The 17,404-nt window shown below is 34.3% G+C and overlaps 1 protein-coding gene across 5 annotated transcripts in view; it reads right to left on the bottom strand.

The window, feature by feature from the left end:
• Positions 1 to 17,404, bottom strand: part of LYPD6B (LY6/PLAUR domain containing 6B) — a 220,211-nt gene that overhangs the window by 101,601 nt on the left and 101,206 nt on the right. For all 5 annotated transcript variants that reach the window (XM_031960055.1, XM_031960052.1, XM_031960051.1 and 2 more), the window contains one exon: positions 3,961 to 4,118. The gene's annotated coding sequence lies outside the window, so the exon portion shown is untranslated. The remainder of the gene's footprint in view (positions 1 to 3,960; positions 4,119 to 17,404) is intronic.

Raw genomic sequence — 17,404 nt, 5'->3', positions numbered from 1 at the left:
TTGGTGTTTTAACCTACAACACTAAAGAAAATCCTATTATATAAAGTAACATAAAGATGAAACAACAATGAAATAATGTTATTCTAAAAATAATAGCTAAAATTTTTTAAGTGCTTTAAGGTTTACAAAGAGCTTTATATATATTATCTCATTTGATTCTTACAGTCCTGTTAGATAGTTGTTTAATTATCTCCATTTCACAGATGAACAAGATGAGGCCAGAAAAGATTAAGTGAAGTATACAAAAATTTGAAATCAAGTATTCCTAATTACATAGCCAACAAGCTATCCACTGTACCACCTACTTTAAGAGATCTTTCCTGATCTCCATTTAAATCTTACCCTTTAAGCTGACCTTAAGGTTACCTTTCTTTTACTCTGAACATTCAAACTTATCTTATACAAAGCCAGCACCTATTTATTTACATGTTGTCTCCTCCATTAATATGTAAGATCCTGGCGGGCAAGTACTTAAGCAAACAAGGTGAGATGGAGGAATGAAATGTAGGCCCTGCTTTGAAAGCATTCTTCTGGAGTTACACATGTGTTTATAGGGAAAATTCCTACTCAAGGGATAATGGTGACCATAAAATACAATATAAATAATTTTAATTACGTACAACAAGATCACATTTTCAAAAACAAAATCAATGGAGAGAGAATACTAAGAGAAAAAAATCTAGTGGAAAAAATATTTGAACAACAGTGATTTCCAAGATCGGCTGGGAATGGGCAAAGATATATTAAGACACAGAACCTTCCCCAATATACAAATGGTAAAAGGATACAAATAGTTTTCAAAAGAAGAATTGCAAATTGCAAACAACCACACGAAACATAACTTTAAATCTTAAATAGCTTGTGACATGCAAATTATATTGTTCAGTCATTTTTCATTTAACTCCAACTCCCTATCACCTTATATGAGACTTTTTTTGGCAAAGATACTGAAATGGCTTACTTTTTCCTTCTCCAATTCATTTTACAGATAAGAAAACTGAGGCAAATAGTGTAGTGACTTGCCCAAAGTCACATAGCCAGTAAGGCCAGATTTGAACTCTTACTAACTCTAAGCCTAGCACTCTATTATTAAGAATAATTAAGAATCTATTACACCATCTAACCTCCCTATATAAATTATAGCAATTGAAATTTCAAATCAAAAATCTATCAACAAATTTTTATTAAGTGCTTACTATAAGCCAAGCACTAGAGACATAAAGACAAAAACCAAACAGTACATGCCATCTAATACCTTGTACTCTATTGGCAGAAACTAGTCCATATAAATACATATGGAATATATACAAAGTAAATAAAAGAGATATTTTTAAAGTTAAGGAACTAGCAGCTTTACTCATATCCTGAAAATTATCAGAGAAGATTAAAAAAATGTAAACAGTCAATGTTGGAGGGGCTATGGCAAGACAGGCACATTAACACATTGTTAGATCTATGAACTGGCCCAACCCTTCAATATATTAATTTGGAATTACACAGAAATGTGACTAAATTATTCATACTTTTTGAATCATCAATCCCACTACTAGGCATATAACTCCAGAAAAAAAATCTAATGGATAATATCAAAATATACGTATCAATGACCCTTGGAATAGCAAAAAATTGGAAACAAAGTGAGTACCCATCATTTGGAGAGTGGCTGAAATAACTGAGGTCATGGAGTTTAATGGAATGATATTTTGAAATTTTAAATGATGAATATAAGGAATTCCAAGTAAGATGAGAGGTTTTTATGATTTTTTTTTTTTTTGCAAAGAGAAATAGAACTAACAATAATGTGTTGGCTACCACAAGTTAAACAAATAGATCACCCCCAAAAGAGCAGAATGCTGAATAACAAAAATCATCAAAAATGTTCCCAGAGATCATAATAAAATACCCCTTCTTCCTGATGATAGAGATGAGAAAGACTTTTGTGTCCTATGTTTGTCCAATATGGTCACTCTAGTAAATATTTTTGTTTAACTTTTTCTTTGTTATGAGGGAGGGTTCATTCTGCAGTGAGAATAAGGAGTATTTCCAGTAATGACTGTAATATAGAAACAAAATAAAACTTTTATTTAGGCTCGAAGTTAAAAAGTAGCTTAGTTTTTCTATTTAAAATTCTCCATTTTAGAGGTAGCTAAGTGGTGTAATGGATAGAGCACCAGCCCTGAAATTAGGAGGACCTGAGTTCAAATCTGGTCTCAAACATGTAATACTTCCTGGCTGTGTGACCCTGGGCAAGTTCCTTAACCCCAATTGCCTTAGCAAAAAAAAAAAAAAAAATTCTATTTTATATTTACTTACAGATATAATACTATCTTTCCCAATAGAGAGCAAACTTTTAACAGCAGGAATTATTTAATTTTTGTCTTTGTGTTCCCCAAGAACCTAGTACCTGTTATATATTAAACTCTTTAATAAATGCTTACTGGTTATTTAATCAAACAAACCCCTCCTTCCACTAGAATTGATAAGATAATAACTTTCCCCAGATAAGCTCTTTCTAGTGTCTGTTGGCTACTGTTGGCACATAGTTCTCCTTAATATCTACCCCTAAATTCCTTTCGCCAAAACCTTGGCTCATTTCATCTTTTTCTAGTCTCTTTGGAAGCAAAAATAGGGGCTCACCATCTTTCATATACACGATCTTTCAAGCCTTGAGATCTCATTTTATAAAACCAATGCTATTCTGCCCAATTTATTTAATTTCCCATTTAATCTCAAAAGATGTAGCTAAAGTTCAAGTCACAAATAAAAGCAATTAAATTGTGGGGAGATGTGTATCTCTGAAATTTCATCTTGTCAAATGATTACTGCCTCTTCCACCTGTTACCTTTTGAACAGAACAGGGAAGAGCACACACACACACACACATCCCTTCTCTCTGTCTCTCTCTGTCTCTCTCTGTCTCTGTCTCTCTCTCTCTCTCTCACTTTCTCTCTCTGTCTCATATCTATTCCCACTTACCATGGTTCTCCTTAGCTACCCTGCTTACAGCAGTCACCGAGTCTGTTAAGTGCTCTCGTAACATTATTACAAGGAAAGGTAGGCCCTGGGTCACCTTAATGAGGCGGAAGATTACATCTGATGGTCTTCATTTGAAAATTAGTACAGCCTAGAAGCACAGAGTCACCCTTCCTCTCTTTGCCCTCAGACAACAACAGCCTTTGTGTGCACCTGACTGAAAGAGAGCTGTTTCTTTTCTAGTGCTAATAAGCCCAACAGAAAACCCACAGGAATAAGACTGGTTACATTCCATGGGAAAAGCCTGGCTCTTAACTCTCAGTGGCAATCATCCAAAGGAAGAAAGAGCATATCACTATGGCTACTAAACTAACTCCTCCTCTCTTTTTCTCTCTCTATTTTTGTCTGTCTCTCATTCTCTCTCTCTCTAACTCAATATATGTCTCTCTCAATCTTTGTTTTTCTGCTTTCTGTTTCTCTGTCTCTGTCTCAAACTGTCTCTGTCTTTCCCTGTTTCTCCCTCCTTCCCTCCCTTCCTTTCTCTCTCCTACCTTCCTTTTCTCTCTGTCTCCCTCCCTCCCTCTCTGTGCCTCTGTCTCTCTGTTTGTGTCTTTGTCTCTGTCTGTGTCTCTGTCTCTCTGTCTCAATAATCTCTGTCTCTATCAATCTTTGTCTTTCTGTTTTTCTGTCTTTGTCTCAATCTGTCTCTGTCTCTCAATCTCTTTGTCTTTCTCTGTTTCCGTTTCTTCCTCCTTTCCTCCCTCTTTCTCTCCCTCCTTCCTTATCTCTATGTCTCTGTGTGTGTGTGTCTCTATCTCATTTGGTGTCTCTGTCTGTCTGTCTCTGTCTCTGTGTGTGTGTCTTTGTCTATCTCACTCTGTGTCTGTCTGTCTGTCTCTGTCTCTCTGTCTTTGTCTCTGTCTCTGTTTCTCTGTCTCTCTCTCTTTTTCTCCCCTCTCCCCCTTTTGAAGACTCAGGGCCACTTACCAAAGAATATGGCTTTAGACAGTGAACACTTGTGCTACTGGAAGGGCTTTTGGCAGAAGATGATGAAGAATTCATAAATTCAAATTAAGCAGCCAATATTCCTTAAGGTGATACCAGGAGAAGGACAGTTGATCACACTTTAATCTTTCCATTCACACCTAAAGATAAATAAAAAATTCACTGGTATGAGAATTCTCATTCTATAGAAAAGTATAGGTGAGTTAGGCTTCAATCATTCACATTAACTAGCAAAGAGGAGGATAGACCATCTCAAATGGCAGATAATCTGCAAATCATTCATGTTTGGCTTTGGAAAACATTCCATAAATTCTCTGACAATTTCACAATCCTAAACATTTTTGGTTTAAACTAATGCTAAGAAGTGATTCAGGCCAGTATCAATAGTCTTGTGGTAGAGAGAACCCTCTGCATCCAGAGAAAGTCTGTTGGGGACTGAATGTGGACCACAACATAGTATTTTCACTCTTTTTGTTGTTAATTATTTGTTGTTATTATTTTGTTGTTATATATTCTCTTCCATTTTTTCCCTTTTTGATCTGATTTTTCTTATTCAGCATATTTGTGGAAATATGTGTAGAAGAATCGCACATATTTAACATATACTGGACTACTTACCATCTAAGGGAGGGGATGGGAGAAAGGAGAGAGAAAAAAATGGAACACAAGGTTTTGTAAGGGTAAATGTTGAAAACTATGCATATATTTAAAAAATGAAAAAGCTTAAAAAATAAAATACAAAAATATACAAAAAAAAAAACTAATGCTAAAACATTGTTATCTTCCCTGAACACATGGCAAGTTGAACCAATTCATGGCTCTTTCAAATTGTGTGTGTGTTAGTGTTTCTATCTTCTCACAGCTCCTGCAACATTGACTAGTTTTGAATTTTGTCATTTTTATAATTTTCAGGCTATATACAATGGCAGAGTAGAAACAGAGCCCCAAGGCTCTGGCTGGGACTTTTTTCCTTTCTATCTCTATACTTAGTGATTTCATCAGCTCTTACAATTTCAAGGATTATTTCTATACAAATATCATTCCAGGTCTTTATATCCCTATACTGTCCCTCATCAATTACTACCTACTAAACATTTTTGAACCAGATGTCTCATAGTCATATTTAACTAAACTTAACAAGAATTGAACTCATTATTTTCTCCCAAAAGCAAACCCACTTCTACAGTCCCCCTTTTCTATTGAGGTTACCATTAGCCTTCTAGTCATTGCTGACTCTTTCATTATCTCTCACCCCCACTATCCAGTTGCTGCTAAGTTTTATTGATTCTACCTCCACAACACCTTCTGAATTCATCTATCACACAAGTTCAGACCCTCATCACATTTCACTTAGACTTGTAAAAGTAACCTAATTGGCATCCCTGCTCTTCAAGCCATCCTCCATACTGGAATATAGTAGCAGCCTTCCCAAATTACTAAAAGAAGAAACCCCGGAAAAGCTCAAAACTTCTTGTTAAGTAAAGCAGGTAATATCCTAAAGCCACTTTTCCTCCCAGCAGGCAATTTAAGTATTATCTACTGTCCATTGCCCAAGAAGCTTCCCTCCCCTTCACTATCATAACAATACTAGTGGCTACCCCTATAAATGCTCCTCATTCCTTTCAATAGTAGCTCCACTTAGAGTCCTATAAAAACCCTATAAAACCACCAGACTTGACCTGTTTGAGGAGAGTGCCCTATTCCCTCCAGGGCTCTAATGGACAAAATTTCTACTATCTTTCCTGAATGCCCAATACATCCTAAATTGGTCCTCTCAAGTTTTGTCTTCTTACACTTTATTCCCTTCCATGTACTCTTAATCCAATGACACTGACTTCCATGCTGTTCCATAAATAAGATGCTCCATGTCTCAGCTCTGGCCATTTTCCCTGTGCCTGCCTAGAATGCTCTCCCTCTTCAATGTCATCTACTAGATTCCTTGGCTTCTTTTAAATCCCAATTAAAGCTTTATCTTTTATAGGAAGCCTTTTCTAATCCCTCTTCATTCTAGTGCCTGCCCTCTATTAATTCCTACTTATCCTATATTTAGCTTGTTTGTGCATTTTTGTCTACTTGTTACCTCCTTTATTTGATTTCAAACTCCTTGAGGAAAGGAACTATCTTTTGCCTTTTTTGTGTGGTATCCCTAGCAATTAGCACACAAGAGTCACTTCGTAATTTGCTGAATGATTGAATCAATAAAGATGTCTTGTTTTATAGTCTTATTGTGTGTTCCATGTTTTCCTACATGGGACTTCAGTATTCCAAACCTTCCAAAGACTACATGAAGATATTACCAAAATCATAAACTTAATGCACAGGTATGAGTATGTTACTCCTCTGTTTGACATCAGTGGTTCCTTATTATCTCTAGAGTCAATATAAATGGTATGTGACTTCCTTGACAACTCTGATCTAATCCTTATTTCCAGTTTTATTTCACAATACTCTTTCATGCTTTCTTTAGTACAGACAAATAGACTTCCTTACTGTTCTTCACATGACACTACATTTCACAGCACCATGTTTTCAAACTGGGAGTTCCCCATGCCTGGAGCACATTCCTTCCTCACTTGCCCTTCCTGAGCTGTCAGTGCCCACTCATCACCATCAATTTACTTCATGTGCATGTATAGATTATAAGATCCTTAAAGGACAGATATTTTTTTTCATTTTTGTCTTTGTTCCTGAAAAATTGTACGTACTAACCTTTACCCTAAATGCCTGTTGATTAATTTAATTAAAATCAAATGTTAGGAGCAGCTAGATGGCACAATGGATAGAGCACTGGCCCTGAAGTCAGGAGGACCTGAGTTCAAAACTGATCTTAGGCATGTAATACTTCCTAGTTGTGTGACCTCGAGCAAGTCACTTAACCTGAATTGTCTCAGTAAAAATAAAATAAAATGTCCAGCTGCCATAAAGAATATGAACAAAATTTACAAAAGAAATACAAACTCTAAGTTAGCGTATGGAAAAATTATGTGATCAATAATAAAGTAAAATTCGAGCTTTCACTTCACAAAAACTGGCAAAGATAATAAAAAAAGAAAAGTAGTCAATACTGAAAGAGCTGCTGGAAGCCAATAACATTAATACAGTGTTAGGAGAACTAGGAATTAGCCCAACCACTCTGGAATACAATTTGGATTGTATTACAAAAGTTACTAAACTATTCATCCCCTTTGACCTCATCTCACTCCAAGGAACTAGAATGCAAAAAGAAAGTTCTCATATATATAAAAATATTCAGAGAAGCAATTTTAGGATAATAAAAAACACTGGAATCAACTGGGCACCCTTTGACTGTGGAATAGTTGAACAAATTATAGTATATGAATGTAACAAAATATAACTATGCCATAAGAAATGACAAATGAGGAATGCAAATATAAAATGGATGGGAGGGAAACATTCATCACTGCCTAGTGGAAGACAGGAAATGGTGAAGATTTGTGGGAATTGATACAAAGTAGGCAGAATCAGCAGAAGTATATACAACAATAAATACAATAATATAAATAAAAACAACACAAAAAGGCATTGAAATGCAATGACCATTATATTTCTAAATCAGATGACCACCAACATAAGATATTAGCTAGTCAGTTTTGCTAGGCTGTTGTTTTTTTTTGTTGTTGTTGTTTTGTTACACGGGACTATTTGGGGCTGTGGGTTGGAGAAGAAGAGCAAAGATAGAAAGGGAAATAAATATACAAAAATATAATTATGAACAAGAATTAAAAAATAAACTTCTATGGGCAATTAAAATATTCTATATAGTCAGAAATTAACTATACATGATGCCCACAAATACCTCCCTGAGAATTACTATATAAAATTAGTATTTATATATCATTTTAAGGTTTACTAAGCACTTTACAAGTATTATATAATTTTATTTTCACAACAACCCTGGAATGTAGGTGCTATTATTGCCTCCATTTTACAGATACAGAAACTGAGACAGACTTAGCTCAAGCGACTTGCCTAGATTACACACTTATAACTAGTATTTAAGGCTAGAATGAAATTCAAGACTTGCTGACTCCAGTTCCAATACTCTATCCACTAATCACCAAGCTGTCTACATAATATATTCCTAATAATGGTTAAAAATAAAACAAAACAAAACCTAGCCTCTGATAGAACATCCTATTCTGATTTAGGGAAACATCAAAGGAGAGAAGTTCTTAACTGGGGGAGTCTATGAACTTTTAAAAAAAATTATAGGTAGATCAATTGATAGATATAAATAACTGTATTTCTTTTTTAAATATTTTATTTTTCCAAATACAGCATAGTTTATAAAATTCATTTTTGTAAAACTTTGTGTTCTAATTTTTTTTTCTTTCTCCCTTACATGTCCCCTCCCCAAGATAGCAAGCAATCTGATATGGGTTAAATATGTGTAATATTAAAAACATATTTCCATATTTGTTATGTTGTGCAAGAAAAATCAGATCAAAAAGGGAAAAAATGAGAAAGAAAACAAAATGTAAGCAAACAACAACAAGAAGGTGAATATACTATGTTGTGATCCTCATTCAGTCCCCACCATCTTCTCTGTGAGTGCAGATGGCTCTCTCCATCACAAGACTATTGGAACTGGCCTGAATCACCTCCCTATTGAAAAGATCTATGACCATCAGGATTAATCATCACATAATTTTATGGCTGTATATAATGTTCTCTTGGTTCTACTCATTTCACTTAACATCAGTTCATGTAAGGCTCTCCAGGCCTCTCTGAAATCATCCTGCTAATTGTTTCTTATAAAACAATAATATTCCATTACATTCATATGCCACAATTTATTCAGCCATTCTCCAACTGATGAGCATCCACTTAGTTTCCAGTTCCTTACCACTACAAAAAGCACTGCCACAAACATTTTTGCACATGTAGGTTCTTTTCCCTTTTTCATGATCTTTTGGCGATACACACTCAGTAAAGACACTGCTGAATCGATATGCACAGTTTGATAGTCCTCCAGGCATAGTTCCATATTGCACTCCAGAATCATTGGATCAGTTCACAACTCCACCAACAATATATTAGTGTTTCAGTTTTCCCACATCCCCTCCAACATTTGTCATTATCTTTTCCTATAAGTCTGAGAGACATATAGCTGTACCTTAGAGTTGACTTAATTTGTATTTCTCTGAACAATAGTGATTTAAAATATTTTTCCTATAATTAGAAATGATTTTAATTTCTTCATCTGAAAATTGTCTGTTCATATCCTCTGACCATTTATCAATTGGAGAATGGCTTGTATTCTTATAAATTTGAGTCAATTATTTTTAAAGTGAGATTTTTATCAGAATTTTGGGATATAAAATTTTTTCCAATTTCTAATCTTATCTGCATTGGTTTTGTTTGTATAAAAACTTTTTAATTTAATAGAATCAAAATTATCCATTTGGCCTTTCATAATATACTCTATTTCTTCTTTGGCCATAAATTCCTTCCTTCTCTAGAGATCTGAGAGCTATCCCTTCTTCTAATTTTTGTATATTATCACTCTTTATATCTAAATCATGAACCCATTATCTCGGTATAGGGTGTTGGGTGGGGTCAGTGCCTAGTTTCTGCCATATTATTTTCCAATTTTCCCAGTAATTTTTGTTAAATAGTGAGTTCTTATCCCAGAAGCTGGGGTCTTTGGGTTTAACAAACACTAGATTACTATAGTCATTGACTATTGTGTTTTGTTAATCTAATCTATTCCACTGGTCAACTACTCTATTTCTTAGGGAGTACCAAATGGTTTTGGTGACAGCTGCTTTATAATATAGTTTTAGGTGTGGTGCAGCTAGGCCACATTCATTTGCATTTTTTTCATTAATTCCCTTGAAATTCTTGACCTCTTATTCTGCCAGATATATTTTGTTACTATTTTTTCTTGCTCTGTATAGTGATTTCTTAGCAATTTGATTGGAATGGCACTGAATAAGTAGATTCATTTAGGCAGAGTTGTCATTTTTTTATATTAGCTCAGCATACCCATGAGCACTTGATATTCTTCCAATTGTTTAGATCTAACTTTAATAGAAAGTGTTTTGTAATTGTTTTCATATAGTTCCTGACTTTGTCTTGGTGGGTAGACCTGATAACTATATTTCAAAATGATTGATTTCCTTAATAATCACATACATTTTATTTTAAAAATCTAAAAATATCCTGAGAAAAAGAACCTGATAGGCTTCACCAGACTGATAAAGGGGTGGTTAATGCTACAAAGAAAGGTTAAGACCCCCTAATTTATGGTGTTTTTTGACCTATAAATGACTTTTGTGAATAATCTTGTTTCATCTTCTCAGAGTATGCAGGGAAGGCATTATTAACCATATTTTGACCTTAAAGATGAGGCAACAGAGTCAAGAAGGTTAAGTTTCTTGCCTAAAAGGAAATAGCAGAAAGTCTAGACTCCACGTTAGTCCCATGTTCTTTCCATTGCCTTATGCTGCCATTAGGAGTTAAAAAACTTGACCATTCATAACTTATCACAATGGTTTAAAATATTAAATGGATTTGTTACTATCTTAGATGAGTAATCAAAATATATTCTGTTCATTTATGATCATTCTTAATGACTTAAAAGATTTACACTTTCACAGGAACAAAGGCCAAGACTATTTCATAACAAATCAACAAGCTCAAGTGCTTAGTATGTTCTAGGCATTATGCTAAACACTAAAGATACAAAAAACTTGTATGGAAGCTCTTTCTATGATGGCAAAATAATAACAACCACCACCACCATCACCACATCTGGAAACCAACAAAAAGAGTAGGAATTGAAGAATGTTTGAATAAGTTGTGGGATATAAATGTGATGGAGAACTACTATATTGCAAGAAGTGAGAAAACAGATGCTTTCAACAAGACCTGGGAAGATTTAAATAACGTGATAGAGAGTGGACTGAGCAGAACCAAAAAAACAATTTGGACTAAAATAAAAATAACAAAAATGAACAATTCTGAGTACTTTGATAAATTAAGAATGAAATGAACAGAACCCAGAGAATAATTTCTATAATAAAACACTGTAAAACAAAACAAAAAACAAAAAAAAATTAAGAGCTGCAAAAATTATTATCAATATAATGACCATTCATGATTCCAGAGGGTCAATGATGAAACAGGCTACACCAGTCATTGTATATGGTACTGAGGGAATCTGTTTTGTCTAATTCTGTGTATTTGTTATAAGAAATCTATTTTTCTTTAAAAAAAAAAAACAAGATGGAAGATAGGAGGGAGAAAAATAGATTTCTGTTATTTCTTTTAAATAGAAAGTTTGTGAATTACTGCACATATAAAATGTTCTATGTACTTTCAGGTGAAGTTATTGTATTATTAGTTTCATGTAAATGATTTGCTTTGTTACAAGAGAATTATCACAGAGTGAGAATAATCTGTAAATATTTAAAATAATAAAAAACCAAATAGCAATAAAACTTTAAAATATTAAGTCAAACTATCCCTTTTCTCAAAGAGCTAATGTTTTTGAATGAAGAATTCAGTCTTCTGTATATATAAATGGGCTTGGTCTTTTTTGGACTAGGAGGAGCTGGATAAAGAGATCTTTCTCATTTAATTTTCAGCCATTTTTATCTCAGCCTTATTTCCTCCTATTAACAGTTTTTTTTTTCCCTCAAGCTCTCAAGCCTGTTGGGGAAAATTTACTTTACAGAATCCAGAGGAAACTGGGGGCTTAGTTTTAAAAACAATAACAAAAACAAAGAAAAAAATCCCACCAGACTTGGCATGCAACAGTTTCACATTTTACTGTTACTTGCTCAATATTTGTTTTCTACCAGATTTTTTCCCCCAACTCAGTCTTCACTAAATGTTCTGGCCTGCAAACACAATAAAATCTTTCATTAAAATATCTATTAGATAGCAGCAATAATGAAAATAAACCCCAGTAGCATAAAATGGGATAGCTCATGTAATCATTTCCATCTGGGAAAGTGATGTTCTAAAAGTTAATCAGCAAATAAACTATTAATGCCTCAAAATCTCTCCTTGCCTGAGATGCTCTACAGTTCTAAGTTAAAGCAACTCCTGAAGCTGCATTAACTCTTGACATCAAGCAAGTGCAGCAGTAACTTATTTTACAGTAACTTAGTGGCATTTAAGAGTCAATCTAGCTCACAAGTGTATTTAATTTATAAAAGGAGAGTATAGTTAGTTTGTCTCATCAGTGAAGTCAGAAAGTCATGGTACAGTCATGGATAGAGTGCTGGGCTATAGGTTAGGAAGTTGTTGAATCATTTAAGTCATGTGTAACTCTTCTTAACTATTTTTCTTGGCAGAGATACTGGAATTATTTGCCATTTTCTTCTCCAGCTCATATTATAGATGAAAAACTGAGGAAGCAGGGTTAAGTGACTTGCCCAGAGTCTCATAGCTGGCAAGTGTGAAAGGATAGATCTGAACTGAAGACGAGTCTTCCTAACTCCAAGCCTATTGCTTTGTCTACTAAGTCACCTATGTGCCCCATCAGGTCAGGAAGACTAGGATTCAAATACCAAACCTGACACTTACAACTTATTAGTTATGTGACCATGTAGATCATTGTGATAATTTGTTAAAAAGAGAGAAAGAGAGAGAGAGAGAGAGAGAGAGAGAGAGAGAGAGAGAGAGATATGTCATTATTATAAAGTCCATCTTTGTCACATAATATTTCTATTTTGAATGTCAATAAAGATTATGTCAATAGAAATTAGGTTAAAAGACAGAAAGATTTCTGTTATTTCTTTTAAATAAAGAGTTTGTGGGTTACTGCAAATGTAAAATGCCCCATGTACTTTCAGGTGAAGTCATTGTAATATTAGTTTTACTTAACTGTTTTACTTTGTTACAAGAGAATTTTCACAGAACGGTAATAATCTGTAAATGTATGTAATATAAAAAAAATTAGCAGTAAAGCTTTTTAAAAAATCAAATAATAAAAAGTTTTTGAATGACTAATTGAAATTAATAAACATTTATTAATTCTATTATAAGCAAAATATTGAAGCTACAAAGATAAAGATGAGAAAATCTGTTTCCTCAAGACAATATAATGGTAAAACCACTCTAGTTAATAATCAGTCCATACAAAATTAATTAACTGCCACTAGGTACTATGTTAAACTGGAATCTAGTTAAAAACTAGATATATAAGGATAAGTAAAAGACAGTGCCTGCCCTCAAGGAGCTCACACTCTAGGACACATAAAAACAATTATGTATAATCAAGATATATATTGGATATGGTGGAAATAATAAAGCAAGGGCACTAGAATTAAGGGTGCAGAGCAACAGCTTTCTGATAGACGGTCACTCAGTTCACAAATATAAGAAAACATTTGATCTCTGGAGAAGAATCCAAAATGGGAATCGATAAATAAGCTAACTATGATAGGAGCAAGGCAAAGAGGCACATGTGTAATAGAGCCCAATCTCAGAACTGGCTAATGTCAATGTGTACATTACCCACAAACAAATAACTTTTGCCATGACCATGCCATATATATTCTGAATATTTTAAATGGTAGAGGAATGGAGACAATCTTAAGAGATGCCACTTTTTCAAATCTATCCTCCAAAAAAGAACACTATCCAATAATTGAGAATTCTAGGTAAAATACTAGTCTGCACTTTTGTAATCTCTCCTTTCCACTTGTTTTCCCTGCTAAATTGTTCCTTATGATTATAAATACCTAAGGAAAATTGGGTACTGCCAATGGTGCCTTTTTTTCTTAAATATTGCCAGTGTTCAATGTAATAAAAATAGAAAAAATTGAAAGAGCCATGAATCTATTTTAAAAAAAAAAAATAACTATAGGAACACAGCCAACTCAGTTTTCTCAATTAATAAGATAACTAGCCATCATCTAATGGATCAACATTGAAGCTTTTCTATAATGTCAACAGAGATCTTGCCACTTATCACAACTGGATGGTAAGAATATTCTCCTTGTTGTAGAACAATTTAGAACTGTACTCAAAGGGCTACAAAACTCTACATAGCCTTTGACCAAGCTATATCACTAATAGGTCTATCTCCCGAATAAAAGATGTAAAAAGATCCACATGTACAAATATTTATAGCTGTTCTCTTTGTGATGACAAAAAATTGGAAATCAAGAAGATACACATCAGTTGGGGAATGGCTGAACAAGTTGTGGTATATGAATGTAATGGAATACTATTGTTCTATAACAAATTATGAGCAAATAGATTTCAGAAAAACTTGGAAAGACTTTTATGAACTGATGCTCAGTTAAATGATCAGAACCAGGAGAACATTGTACACAATAACAACAACATTTTGTAGATGATCAACTTTGATAGACTTTGCTCTTTGCAGCAATACAATGATCTAAGACAATTCTAAATGACTCATGATGAAAAATGCTATGCACATTCAGAGATAGAACTATGGAGTGTGAAAGCAGTTTGAAGCATACTATTTTCAGTTTTGTTGTTGTTTTTTTCTTTCTTGTGTTTTTTCCCTCTTGTTCTGATTCTTCTTTCACAATATTATTAATGTGTAAATATGTTTAATAAGACTGTATATGTATAACCTATATCAGATTGACTGATGTCTTGGGAAGGAATGAGGAGAGGGAAGGAGAAAAATGCAAATCAAAATCTTATAAAAGTAAATGTCAAAAACTAATAAATAATTAAAATTTTAAAAAGAATAATCTCCTTACCAAATTCCCTTCTCTGCCCTGCTACTTTCCCAAGAGCAAGTAGGGACTACATTTCAGTCCCAGTCAACATAAATGCAGGCTATCTGCTTTACTAGTGATAATTAATCTTCAACAATTAACTTGTACCCAGAGACCCAGATACTATATCTTTTAAGACAAAGCATTTGCAGCTACCATTATCTTGTACAACAAACATTTCTCCATGGAATTTTGTTTAGCTTTACAAAAAAGGATATTTTTATGCTAAATGATATTGAGGGGGGAAAGTGTATCCACAAGGACTTTTATAGAAATAGCTCATTTATTACTACACAATTTTAGTAAGAGACAGTTTTAAACTTTCTATATTGTTTAAATGATATTAAGATTTTAAATATATATATAAAAACCCAATTCATCAATCAATTTTACCTCTACTCTGTCAATCAATTTACAAATCTTCTAGATTCCTGAGAGAGGAAGGCCCAGAGCTCACATCTCCCCAACTGGAAAGTCTAATGAATTCTATAACACAGATTCTGTAAAGGACAAGGCCTACATTCATTGAAGAAATTCAGTTGATCAAGATCACTTTGCATTTCACTGTAATTATTATCCAGAAATACACCTTTATGTATGAGATGAAAAGACCCTCAGTATACATGACAATATACATTGGAAATAACACTAGCTTTTCCTCAGAAAACATGGGATCTAGTTCCCATTATGCCATTAATTAGTATATGATTTTACACACCATTTAATCCCATGTAAACCTCAGTTTTCAGAGGACCTGGGTTAAATTACAATTCTGATGATCATTACTTGGGCAAGCCACTTAACTTCCATGGGACTCTGCTCTGTAAAAATGTAAAATGAGAGAGAAAGAGAAGTTGGACTAGAGACTCATGAGGTGCCTTGTAGCTCTTTAAGACCATTCTTATGGTTTTAGGACAAAATGATCTTAAACTTCCTTTCTAAACATATGTACTTTGCAATCCACATTAGAAGGACCCATGTCCCTTTATTGACTGGCAAACACGGACATAAATGTGTAAAATATAAATAAAGAAACAGCAGGTTCTTAGATCTATAACTGCTATTGGTTTAATGGTATTGTATCTTACCCTAAATGAAAAAGAAACAGCTTTGGTACACGGGATCAGATAAGCTGTCAGCAGATCTTAATTACAAACACCGGAATTCTGTCTTAGAGTTCACTACCACAGTCCTCTTTACTAAACGGCCTGCCAAGGAGCAATGAAGCTGAGCGCTGGCAATTCTCTCAACAAGCTGGGGAGAATGGAAGGCTAATTTAATGGGGCAAGGCCAAGTGCAGTTAACAAGCTGCACATCTGTAAAAGGAAAACAAGTTGTCCCGAATCATTAGCAGTAAGTCTCCCCTCTAAGGAGCTTTAATGGAGTCCAAAAGCACTTTATGTTCTCAGCCGCCAAGCCTTACAATGACAAGCCAAACCATTCCATGGGCATGCATCTACAAAAGGGAGGTTATAAGGAACTGTTCACTTCCAGTCCCCTTGGGGGTGGGAGAAGGGAGGGAAGGAAATAAGCATTTATATAACATCTCCTGTGTGCCAGGTACTGTGCTAAGTGCTTTTTTACAAATATTACCTCAATTGATTCTCCCAAGTACTCTGTGAGGCAAGTGCTATTTTTATTCTCTTTTACAGTGAAGAAAACTGAGACAAAACAGGGTTAAGTGACTTGCCCAGGTAACATAGCTGGGAGTACCTGAGGCTAGATTTGACCTCAGATCTTTTTTGTCTCAAGGCCCACTGCTCTCTTTTTACTTTACCACCAGCTGCCTCAGGAAATCTAGAAATCCTAATAGTGAAGTTAAATATATTTTTAAAAAATTACTATGCTTTATTTAACATCTTTTTAATTGAATTCCTAATGCTCTCCCTTTAGGCCATACTTTACCCATTGACAAGACAAGCAAATGATTATACTTGTAAAGTAATGCAAAATATATTTCTATGTTAGCCATGTTGCAAAAAAAAATGCAAGAAAAATAAAGTGAAAAAAGTATCTGCATTCAGAGTTCATCACTTCTCTCTGGAGGTAGATACTATTTTTCTTCATGAGTCTTTTGGAATTGAAACTCTTATTTTCAAACAATTTAGATCATGGTATCCCCGTGTAACCCTTTCTCTTTTGAAAAGAAATACAGAGGCTTTTAAGCACTTAACTGATTATCAGCTTACACAATGACTCTAAGCTACATCACTCCTTAAAAATACAGAAAGCCCAATGGTCTGACATACCACTGCAGTGATTAGAACTTAAAATTCCTTTTAGCATCTGAGGGTTTGGTTCAGTCCTCTGTAATCGGGCATCTTAAGGATCCCTAAGACAGTGGATCTTTTCTTTTCAGGGCAGAGCTTAGGGTACATTTTAGCAGGTCCACAGTGGCTTCAGTGAGACTGAGGTCAGATTCCCCCTGTTACCGACTACGGAATGGAGCTACCTCCCTGAAGCTGCAAAAACAGCTATTTCATGGGTCCAAATAATTTCCTTAATGCCTATAAATGATAGGTTGCTGGTCAGGGATATCACATACCTAAGAGACACTAGTAGGAATGTATTTTTCTGATAACTCATAAATCTAATCAAAAGTGCCCTAAATTTCAAAGAACAGTGGAGGGAGAAGAGAGTTTACGTATATACCTCTCAAGATAAATAACACAAAGGGTAGCTGTGATGTA

This window comes from Sarcophilus harrisii, chromosome 3 (genome assembly GCF_902635505.1).
Source record: "Sarcophilus harrisii chromosome 3, mSarHar1.11, whole genome shotgun sequence".
NCBI lineage: Eukaryota > Metazoa > Chordata > Mammalia > Dasyuromorphia > Dasyuridae > Sarcophilus > Sarcophilus harrisii.
The sequence above is the reverse complement of the archived record's forward strand: the minus strand, read 5'-3'. Positions and strand labels throughout refer to the sequence as shown.